Below are 12,138 nucleotides of genomic sequence, written 5' to 3' on the forward strand. Positions count from 1 at the left end.
AATCACTGTCGTATGACCATTACGGCGGTCTATCTGCTAGCGTGACTCACGACTAGAAGACCCACAATCACAGTACATCAATCTGCAATACATGCTAGTGGTGTCAAGCTGTCATATGGCCACACCTCCCCTGGAACCTGGCAAGCACAAGAAGTATGCAGACTGCAATATATATATCTGATGATATATATGTGTACCTGGTCTATAGATGATGCTTTGAAGACTAATGAGTGATGTATGTCGATGCCGATATTGATGCCGACCACCTCCTGCTTGCCAATCTACACAAGACGGGTTTCTTTGCGGCTGAAACCTATCTTCTAATGTAGTTCTCAGAACGAAATTCTAAGGGCATAAACAGCTTCAAAAGGGGGGGTAAAACTGCAAGTCACCTGATGGAAATACTCCCGGAATGCCGAGTGTGAATTTCTAAGCTTCGGATCCAGAATCTGCCTGAAAAGTGCGTGCGCGCGTGATTACGCAAAACCGCACTGCACCTCGCTCTGATACCAATTGAAGTCGCGGAGCGGAGCGTAGATCAACTCTCACACACACACACACACACACAAATACACAGAGAGCTTACACAGTACGCAGAGAAGTCGTTTGAAGGGTTATCTCCCAAACCTTATTATCCACACAAGTACAAGTGAGTATATACAAAGAGTTAGTGATAAGTGAGTTAGGTGGGCGGGCGGCCATATCTGTATAAGAGGCCACTTGGGCTTTAATCCCAACAACTGGTATCAGAACAAACATGATCTGCATTTACATCGTTGTTGGGGTATAGGCGCATGTGCCTTGCCTGGCCGCCCAAAGTCTAGGCGCCCACTGACTTGTATACCTTATACATAGCATAAGTGTATAGGGGGCTTCTCACTCTGATTGAGTCTCCCCACCCATATTTGTGTGTCGTGTGCTCTTCTCCTTCCTCTTCTCTCCTGCACAGTTGCTTCACACACAAAGCAAGTGTGTACTACTTTGGACATGTGGCCTAGCCAAGCTTAGTAAACAAATTAGACTAGAGTCAATGAGGAAGGGTTGATTCAAACTTAGTCTTTAGCTTTTTTATTTCATTTAATAAAAACCATAAAATTATCTTTTTATTAATTAGCTCAAGTGCAAGACCTTTGCATAAACCTTGGAGGCTTATAAAGCTGACACTGGGTTGCAACCTACTTACTAATTTAGGGCCTACTAAATTAGGATAAAGTTTGATAAAAATAGTACTCATCCGTTGAGCTTTCAAACTTTCACCTCCTGTGCAAAATCTTAGCACAATGCTTTGAAGGTATCGCCAAGCTCCTCTCAAAACCTGCTAAATTTAGATAATTTATGGTAAGTTAGAATTTCTCCATAAGGATTCCCCGACTTCATATTTGGAGTCTAAAGAGTTATTCTAATGATTTGAGCTTAACACAATCACTCTCTATTTTTAGACTCCTAGAATTTCTCTCAATCATCTCCTTTGTCTTGTACCTTTGATCAAGGCTGCTCGGGACACATTTATCCTTCCTTGACCTATACCTATGACTGAGATAAATAGTTAGCAATTACCCTTGCTCTTTTACAGAATTTTTTCTTCAAGCCTTGACTTGTTGGTCCATTAGCACTTAATCAATTTTACTTGTTCTCTTTTTATTTTTCTTGGACTTAATTGGCTAATTGAAATTGGAACATACTTTCAGAAGGTTAAAAATTAATATTCATGACATTACCTCTCCCTTAAAATCATAGTCGTCCTTGACTATGGGGTAGGAAAAATAAAATCATAGCTAGTCCTGTTGCTTTGGGTACAGGATCTCTTTTTACTCGTTGATATTCTTCCACAGTGGTGACTAATTCCACTTGGTCCTAGGAAGGCTTAGTTGTTGCAATCATGTCTTTGCTTAGCTCTAATCACTAATACACAATAAATGGCCACGCCAAACTCCCGATCCTCTTATAGTGATCTTTGGCAACTTCTCTAGTAGAGGTAGGAGTTGCTAACATCCATAACAAATAGCCCTCAGGCTTTCACAAAGTGACAAAGTGCCTAGTCACACGATCCAACTCAATAACAAAACTGTCCGATCATCCGATTGATGGGACATGCAATCGTGACTTCAAAAAGGCTAGCCGATTGCACTACATGAGAAATGAGGAGCTTTATGAGTAGGTAGATTGCTCCTCTTTCCAATAGTCTCACTCTTTACAAGCTAATCATATTGTATCTATATTTTTTGCAAAGGCTTTTGAGGCAATTTAACTTGACATAATAGGAACCTTCTCTTTGTCTTACCTTGTATTGATCAGTTGCGGACTTGGGAGCGTGGAGCAAGGCACATGTGACCAAGATCAAAGCTATTCGACTCTAGCTTGGTGTGACCAGCCCACCTCTGGCCACGTATAAGGATTTGGGTACTTTTACCCAGCCGGACAGACATAGTGCTGTAAGTCCGATGACTCTCCGAGGCACTTTGCAAGCCATGCATGATAATGAGCATTTGTGCCCACATCACGCATGTCCATGATATTTTAGTTTAGGAATGAGACAACTTACTCACTTCACCCATGTCAATCAATCGCCTTAACAACAGCCGGCCATTTTGGTTGCGTCGTGACGGAGAAAATTTTGAAAGACTGTGGAGCGGTGCACCTAAAATAAATCCAATTGGCCTCAACTTATTAGAACCTTGAAAGTTGAGAGGAAAAAGAGAGCAGAGAAAAGTAGTTGCGGTGGGCTTTGGAAAAAGGGCACCTTCTTTCAAGGGGAGTTCGCCTACTCCGCCCCCAACTCACCAAACAATATTTTACCAAGGAGCATGACTCTGGACTCTAGAGTTGGACAATGGAACTTGCCTTGTTTCGTCAAGGTTATGGCTTCACCTATAAATTTATCGCTCACGGTTCACCGGTAGCCTAACATTGACGCGACTACCCTCATAACTGCCATGACTAGCTACCTGTCGTACGTTTGATGGTGCCACGTCTTTCTTATAGACCCTTCTAAGTTCTCATATCCACATGAAAATGTAACTTACTAATTACTTGTAAACTAGACTCTAGACTCTAGAGCCAAGACCAGGGGCAGGACCATCTCACCTAGTTAGCCTAGCGCAAGGAAGGCTTGCAGATTTGGAGTCAGCAGCGCTCTCTCTCTCTCTCTCTCTCTCTCTCTCTCTCTCTCTCTCTGTGTGGCCCGGTTCACCTAACAATTTTGGACGCAGCTGTGCGACTTCTTATCGTATAGCTGTGGCAGCTGCCTTCACAGCGCCTACACGTCTTCGACATTTGAGTTTGCCACGTTCGCACGTGTTGCAGGGGTAATCTCTTTGCTGAGAGGCTCTCTTAGACTTGAGATTGCCATTGCGGTCTGTAGTGAGTGGAGCTGCGGTCAGCATTGGTGGAGGTGGCGGAAGGAATGGGATCAAAGGCGCGGGTGGAATATGAAGTAATGCAGGTGTGAGGGGCGAGAGAAGGATAGCGTTGTAGCAGACCTGGATGGAACGCTGACGAGGGGGAGAAGCTCGTTCCCCTACTTCATGCTGGTGGCGCTGGAGGCGGGGAGCCTTGTGAGGGCGATAGTGCTGATGATGGTGTCGCCGTTGGCGTGGCTGCTGTACCACTTTGTATCGGCATTCGCGTGCTGATCATGGTGGCGTTTGCCGGGCTGCGAGTGAAGGACATAGAGGCAGCTGCGCGGGCCGTGCTGCCCAAGTTCTACGCCGAGGACGTCGACCCGGAGTCGTGGCGGATATTTTCCAGCTGCAGCTCCGGCCGCCGCTGCGTTGTCACTGCCAATCCACGCATCATGGTGGACTTCTTTTGCAAGAACCACCTAGGCGCCGACACAGTGTTGGGCACCGACATTCACGTCACTTCTTCTCGCCACGCCACGGGATTGCTCATGTCACCAAGCGCGCTGCAGTCAAGGCCGAGTTTGGGGACGCGCAGCCGGACGTCGGCCTCGGCGATTGCCTCTCTGACCTCCCTTTCCTCACTCTCCCTTGTCACTATATGGCACGGTTCCGGGTCAGAGGGGATCTAGGGCCCAAATTTGGGGGGCAAGGCGGCTTTAATTTCCGTCGTCGGATCACACAGTGAACTAGGGGTGAACTAGGGGTGGGTGAACTGAGGGTGAACTGAGGGTGAACTAGGGGCGGGTAAGCTAAGGGTGGGTGAACTGGGGGTGAACTAGGGGCGCTTAAACTAGGATATGATCATGTGCCATGCCAACATGGACAATGACGCGCGCTAGCGTGATGGTAGGGTATTCGTGTGGCAACCGAGACGTCCCAGGTTCGACCCACACCCCGCGAGGCGGGTGAACTAGGAGTGAACTCGGGGTACCATTTTTGCCCCGAGTTCACCCCTAGTTCACCCCCAGTTCACTACGTGATCCGACGGCCGAGATTAAAGCCGCCTCGCGCCGCCAAATTTCGGCTTTGGATCCCCCCTGGATAGATCCGTGCCATATAGTGACGAGGCTCACTCTCTGCAAGGTACTGCTACTCGTCAACCACCCGTCGCTTGCTTCATTAATTGCTCTCTTCGATGCTGCACCTAACTAGTCCCCGCGACACTAACGCTGTGTTCTCTAAAAAACCAACAAAAAGAAGTGTCCTACCCTTTATTTTCTAGGTCGAAAATATAGTTATGGTCAAAATTTGGGCACTGTACGAGATTTAAGCCTCCGCGGTATGAGATTAAAGACGAAAAAACAATTTAGAAATCATAAGCTAATAAGCTAGGTGTAATTATAGCCAGCCACCTACACTAGTATGTTGGGCACATAAACAAAATTATCAATTATTTTTTTCCTTTTTGTGGCTATTATTATAAATGAATGATCTTCCTGACTGGTCACTGGGTGCGGTTGCAAGAGGCGTATATGGTACCCAGGAAGAGTGTGGAAGCGGTGCCCATGCACAAGTTATTCAAGCCAGTGGTGTTTCATGATGGACGATTAGTTCAGCGGCCTACACCTTTGGTAGCCTTGGTGACGCTTGCGTGGTTTTCGATCGGGCTGGTGCTATCCATCGTGCGAGTGATGGTGTGCGTGAACACGCCGCTACCGTACGTACCACTGATGTACAAGCTGCTGGGCATCAAGCTGAGCGTGAGGGGCAAGAGACCGGGCGACATCAAGGAGAAGGGGCTGCAAGGGCAGGGCGTGTTGCTAGTGTGCTGCCATCGCACTTGCCTGGATCCAATGTTCTTATCGGTGGCATTAGGGAAGCAGGTGTCGGCAGTGACTTACAGCGTGAGCAAGCTGACGGAGATGTTGTCGCCCATTCCCACGGTGAGGTTGACGCGTAATAGGGAGAAGGACGCGGCGCATATCAAGCGGCTGTTGGAGGGCGGCAACCTGGTGATTTCCCTGAGGGCACCACGTGCCGCAAGCTAGTGCTGCTGCGCTTCAGCGCGCTCTTCGCAGAGCTTACGAACCAGATCGCGTCGGTGGCCATCCTGCCGCGCATGTCCATGTTCTACGGCAACACGGTGCGCGGCTACAAGGCCTTCGACCCCTTCTTCTTTCTCATGAATCCTCGTCCCCATTACGAGGTCACCTTCCTTGAGCAGCTGGCTCCGCACCTCGCCCACGCCGCGGGCGATCGCTCTGCCTACAAGGTGGCCAATTGCATCCATAAGATGTTGAATGCGACGCTGGACTCCTAGTGCACCACCTTTACCCGCCGCGACAAGTACCGCATGCTCACCGGTGGTGATGGCTCTATCAAGTAGTAGCACTCTAGCACCCAGTGACCCCCGCCGGGGCATTTTTTCCCTCGTGCATTGTATATACCCCCATCACTCTAGGGCTATCCATCTTTCCATTGCACACTAAGTAACACACTCTCTATTGTGTGCCTTGAGCTTCCTTCGTCTTCTCCAAGCTGTGTGTGTTTCTCTGCAACCCTAATTCCAACAATTGGTATCAAAGCAGGTCACGTCCTCCCGGGCTTAGTTGCCAGCTGCTACAGCACATGCCTGCTCACTTTCTCCGATTTCAGTGAGCTTTGGCAAGCGTTCGCAGGTCGACAAATATTTTGGGTCAGATCGTAGAGCTTGGTCTGCTCAGAATTTTGATTTGGGCTCATTTCAGCCTCTGTTTCCACTACAGGCAGTACTGCACAGGCTATTTCGTCATTTTGTGCAAAATTTTTGTCATTGCCGTTTTCTGTATAACAGGTGTCTTACAGTCTTCTACGGTTTGCGCTATATAGAACAGGTTTTTCCCGCTCCGTTTCTCCTATTTTCGGGCAGTTTTCACATCAGGTGCAACATTTACCATGGCTGACAACAACAACACAGATGTGTTCAAGATGTTTGCTGCTGAGGACAGGTTGGATGGGGACAACTACCCTATGTGGGCTTATATGATGCAACATGTTTTTGTGTCAAAGGGTGTCTGGAACATTGTGCAAGGCATTGATGTACGTCTTGGTTTTGAGGATGTAGGCGATGTTGAGGATGTTGCAGGTCTTGCTGCAAGGATTGCAGCTGTTAGATTTGTTTTGCCTACGGAAGAACAAGCTTGTTGGGATGTTAAGGATGCGCAGGCTCATGCATTGATTGCGTTGTCTATGAAGCGCACCATTGTTCAGCAAAATCTGCAAAACAGGCTTGGGATATTCTAGCAGGTCTTTATGTAAGTCTCAATGAGGCTAAAATTGCTTTGCTGCTTAAAGATCTAGAGTCGAAGATTATGCATGAGGAAGATGATATGGACACTTTCCTTGCTAGTGTCAAGGATATCAATGAGCAACTTATTTTCTGCAGGTGAAGTTATTTTAGACAGTTCCCTTGTGCAGACTGTTCTTGATGCCTTACCAGATTCTTACCAAACTTTTACTAGTACTTGGAGACTTATAACCCAAGGAAATCCAAAAGTTGTCAAGTTTGATGCATTATGGACATTGTTGTTGTAAGAGTCACTTTCCAAAAAAAACAGGACTAGACAGCGTGCAGTTGAACCGGCTTTTATTGCTTCTCAAAGAAAGGGTGGTAACAGCAATGCAGCCACTTCTTATGATTCTGTTGCGAGTGGCAAAAATTCTGTTCCTAATGCTTCTGCTGGCAGCAATTCGTCTGGAAATTCTGGTGATAAGGTAAAAAAGAAGATGCGTTGCCATTATTGTAAAGCCAATGATCACTTGATCAAGTCGTGTCCTAAGTTGAAGGCCAAAGAGGCTAAGAAGAAAGAGGGTGGTTCCACTGCAAATGCTGGTTCCACTACAAATGCAGCCATTGTTGAGTCTTCTGTGAAAGGAGACTATGTTGCTGATGTTGATGCAGAATGGGCTTTTAGCACAGAGTGCACTTACAATCCTGCTGTCCATGATGCATGCTTGTCAGTTGCTGTAGATTCACATGTGTGGTATTTCGACAGTGGTGCTACAAAGCACATTACCTCACATCGTGAATTGTTTACCTCTCTCGAGTCTGTCCCTCATGGGAATTCAGTCACTTGTACCAACAACGCCTCTTATCCAGTACAGAGAGTTGGAAAGATTGTGCGCACTGCTGCTAATGGCAGTTCCTTCACACTTGTTGATGCACTTTATGTACTTGGGATCAAGAAGAATCTCTTGTCTGTATCCGCACTTGCTAGACTTAGACTTGTAGTCAAATTTGTGGATGACAGATGTACAGTTCATGATCTCAGTTTTGGTGATGAAATTGTTGCATATGGGCTTTTGTGCCGTGGGCTGTATAAGCTCACTTTGTATGACAAGTGTAGACAAAATTTTGCAAATGTTGTTGCGGATTCAAGGGCTATTTCATATGCAAAACTTTGGCATGCACGTTTTGGTCATCTGAATTTTTCCAGTTTGCTGCGTTTGCAGAAATGTGATATGGTTGCTTCTTTGCCACCTCTTGAAGAACCTGTCAAACATGTTTGTGAAGACTGTATTTTGGGTAAGATGCAGCGTTCTAAATTTCCAAAGGATGGTTCAGTTCGTGCCACATGTAGGTTGCAGATTGTGCATAGTGATGTTTGTGGGCCCATGCAGAGTCCGTCCTTGGGCAATTACCTATACTTCGTAACTTTCATCGATGATTACTCTAGGCATGCATGGGTATTTCCGCTTAAAACGAAGTCCGAAGTTTTTATGTGCTTCAAACAATTTCTGGCTATGGCTGAAAATGTCTCGAAATGTACTATGGGCACCCTCCGTTCCGATCGAGGAGGGGAGTATATGTCTCATGAATTTAATGCATTTCTGGCTAGTCGTGGGATAAAACACCAATGTACAATTCCTTATACACCTCAGCAAAATGGTGTTGCTGAGAGGAAAAACAGGTCATTGACGGAAATGGCACTATGTATGGTCAAAAGTCAAGCTTTGCCGCATTCTTTTTGGCTTGAGGACATCATGTGTGCCACTTATGTACTTAACAAGTGTCCTACAAAAGCTTTGCAGTCTATTACTCCATATGAAGCATAGAATGATAGAAAGCCTTCTATTGAGCACATGCGTGTTTTTGGCTGTTTGGCATATGCTTTGGTGCCACAAGTGCAGCGCATAAAATTGGATGATAGGGCTGTCAAATGTATTTTTGTTGGTTATAGTGTTGAAAGCAAAGGTTACAAGTTGTATCATCCGCAAACAAAACGTATTCTGGTTTCTCGGGATGTAGTGTTTGTGGAAGATTCTGTTCAGCCCTTGCTGTGATGTACTAGAGACAGTAATGTAAGCTCATTAAAGGACATTTATGACACTTTGTTGCCTCTTTTCAATGGTGGAAATATGAATGTAAGTTCCAATGAGGCAAATGTACAGCCTATGGGGGTTTCTGAAAATGTTCTAGATCAGCCTATTACTGATGCAGATGTACATGATGTACTTGATGAGGAAAGGGTTGAAAATGAGCAGGCTAGAGGTATGCCAAAATGGCTGGTGCACACCTTGCGTGACAGTATATTGGATGCACCTTTGTCTAGTCGTACTCGTTCAGGCTCTCACCATGCATCTTATGCATCAGATTGTTATGCTTTGGCTGTGTCTAGCTTACATGATGTTGAGGAGTCTCTGTCTTTTGATGAAGCACAGATGATTCATAAAATTGGATGGCTACCATGCAATCAAAATATGATGCACTCATAGAAAATGACACATGGACTTTATGTGATTTGTCTCCTGGCAAAACGGCCATTGGTACAAAGTGGGTTTACAAGTTGAAACGCAAGCCGGATGGTGAGATTGATCACCATAAGGCTCGACTTGTTGCAAAGGGTTATGCACAGCAAAAAGGCATAGATTATGAAGAGACTTTTGCTCCCACTTGTCGTATGACTACTGTACGTTTTCTATGTGCATTGGCAGCTCATTTTAGTTGGGATGTACATAAAGCACACATTGTTACTGCTTTCTTAAATGGTGACATATTTGAGGAAGTTTATGTAACGCAGCCTCGCGGTTTTGTCTTAAAATGACAAGAGGACAAAGTGTGCAGATGTAAGAAGGCTTCGTATGGGTTGAAGCAATCTCCTCGTGCTTGGTATGAGAAAGCTGACACTCATTTGGTTAAAGGAGGCTTTCGTAATAGTCCAACAAAAAGCACATTGTATGTAAAGCGTGAGGGTGACGTACTTCTCATTGTGGTTCTTTATGTTGATGACTTGCTGATCACTGGACCAAATGAGAGACATATTGTTGATGAAAGATTTGGGGCTGTTGCATCATTACTTGGGTATATAGTTTAAGCAGTGTAATGGTGGTATTGCCTTGTGTTAGAAAAGTTACAAAGAGACATTGCTATGTAAGTTTGGACTTGAGGATTGCAAACCTATTGCCACTCCCATGGAAACAGGTTTGAAGTTGAGTCTACATGATGCTGGCGATCCTACTAATGTCACTCTTTACCAAACTGATGTTGGCTGCCTCATTTATGTATGCAACACAAGGCCGGATATTCAGTTTACAGTCTCACAGGTCAGCAGATTTATGCATAGCCCAGCGTCTAAGCATTGGCACGCTATCAAGAGGATTTTCCGCTACCTTAGTGGCACTTTACATCTTGGCTTGTTTTATCCCAAGGGGGGATCATTGCCGCCAGACTTACATGCTTTTGCGGACTCAGATTGGGCTGGTTGTTTTGACACGCGAGTCCACAAGTGGTTTTTGTTTCATGCTTGGCAATTCATGTATATCATGGTTGAGCAAGAAGCAACCTACTGTGGCCACTTTGAGTTGTGAGGCTGAGTACAGGACAGTCGTCACAGCTACGGTTGAGTGTGTATGGCTCAGACGCCTTATGGTTCATTTGGGTGTTGGACAGGACACTGCCAACACTATCTACAGTGACAGTCAGAGCGCATTGGCAGTTGCGAGGAACCCAGTTTTTCATGCTCGCACAAAGCACATTGAGGTGCATTACCACTATGTCAAGGAGAGGCTCTCAGTAGGAGAGATCAGCTTGGCTTATGTGCCAACATAGGACAACCTTGCATATCCTTTCACAAAGGCATTGTCTCGTGAGAAGCTTGAAGCTTTCCGCAAAGCTTCGGGCTTACTCCCCTTTGTGGACTGATCTTGTCCTCAGGGCATGGCACTTCCCTTTACTCATGTGCCATCTCTCGTTCACCGCATCACTCCAGGGGGGATTTGTTACCATATACATGTGGTAGTGATGTGTGTGAACACACTAGGACCGCCGGGGCATTTTTTCCCTCTTTAGGAGGTTTTTTCCCCCGTGCATTGTATATACGCCCATCACTCTAGGGCTATCCATCTTTCCATTGCACACTAAGTAACACACTCTCTATTGTGTGCCTTGAGCTTCCTTCGTCTTCTCCAAGCTGTGTGTGTTTCTTTGCAACCCTAATTCCAACAATCCCGCTAACCGCGAGGCATCTTGCTAACCGCTAGGCATCCCGCTACCTGTGAGGCATCCCGCTACCCGCAAGACATCCTGCTAACCGCGAGGAACAAAAGAGAGCTGATAACCACAGCTTAATCTCCGCTAACCGCGAGGAACAAAAGATATTCTTTCAACAATTCTTCTCTTTAAATGATTCTTAAAACATGGTCAACAAATTCTTTATATCAATTAAATTCCACTTATCAAACAATAACAATTTATTAAGCAATAACAATTCAACAAACAATGACAATTTATCAAACAGTTCTTTCACTAATCTATAAGAACATATGTTGTTTCTTGTGATAGAATCACGTTTTTTCGAACAGTTTAGTGGGTTCCCTATGCTTAGATTCCCAAGTCATACATGAATATCAATGGAGAATTATAAATTTGTCTTACCGGATTTGGAGCACATGCGGCTAACTCTTGTGTTGGAGGTTGGACGGCTTCGACTTCTTCTTCGGTTGATGCTTCTGCATGAGATACGTTCGGAGTAGACACCTTTCTTCCAACCTTCATTGGTGGTGTAACGGCATGGGCGTCCTTAGAACTTCGCGTTACACGCTTCGGAGCCATAGCTTTGGAATAGAGAAAAGAAAAGCGCGATATTAGAGAGAGTGTGTGTTCACAAACCGGGAGACGGCACGTCGACGATTGGAGATGGAGATGGCTTGAAGGTGAGAGGTTAAGGGAGAGAGGCTCCCTCCGGCACATCGTTGCAAGAGAGCTTCCGCTTCTGTAGATGTGTGTGTTCAAAGTGAGAGGAGAAGGGTCCTTTATATAGGCCCTAGGGGGGTGTTAAGAATACTGAGAGGGTTTCAAGAATAGGAGAAGGAAAAGCTTGCATGTCGTCGCGGCTCTAAAAAAAGATTTATTTTTTTAAATTTTTTTTGACGTTCGTGAATCTTATGCGCGATTTTTATAGAGCTCTATACTTACAAGTTCCCATTCTATCTTGAGAGAGAGAAAGAAAGAAGTATCCTAATTTTGACTCACCTCTCTTTCTTTCCTAAAAATACTATCTCTAAGCTTTTTTCTTCACACATAGGTTAGGTTCCCACATAAACCTATTGTTCCACATAAAAAAAGATCATAAATAAATAGATTTTGAACCCGATTTTCAATCCGATTGCTCTGATAAACTCATGATGACTCACAAAATTGAGAATCTCAATTACTTTGCAAAAGAACTGAAATAACTTATATGGATAAATGTTGGGTACATTACAATGTAGGATGGCCATGCCTGCAAATAACAAAAAAAAACCTATGACACTCATGGTT

The 12,138-nt window shown here is 45.2% G+C and overlaps 1 pseudogene; it reads left to right on the forward strand.

Moving 5' to 3' along the window:
* Nucleotides 1–3,403: 3,403 nt before the first annotated feature.
* LOC147430384 (glycerol-3-phosphate acyltransferase RAM2-like) lies at nt 3,404–5,727 on the forward strand (annotated as a pseudogene).
* The last annotated feature ends 6,411 nt before the right edge of the window (nt 5,728–12,138 follow it).

Source organism: Adiantum capillus-veneris, chromosome 22, assembly GCF_014529385.1.
Source record: "Adiantum capillus-veneris isolate H3 chromosome 22, ASM1452938v2, whole genome shotgun sequence".
In the NCBI taxonomy this organism is placed as follows: domain Eukaryota; kingdom Viridiplantae; phylum Streptophyta; class Polypodiopsida; order Polypodiales; family Pteridaceae; genus Adiantum; species Adiantum capillus-veneris.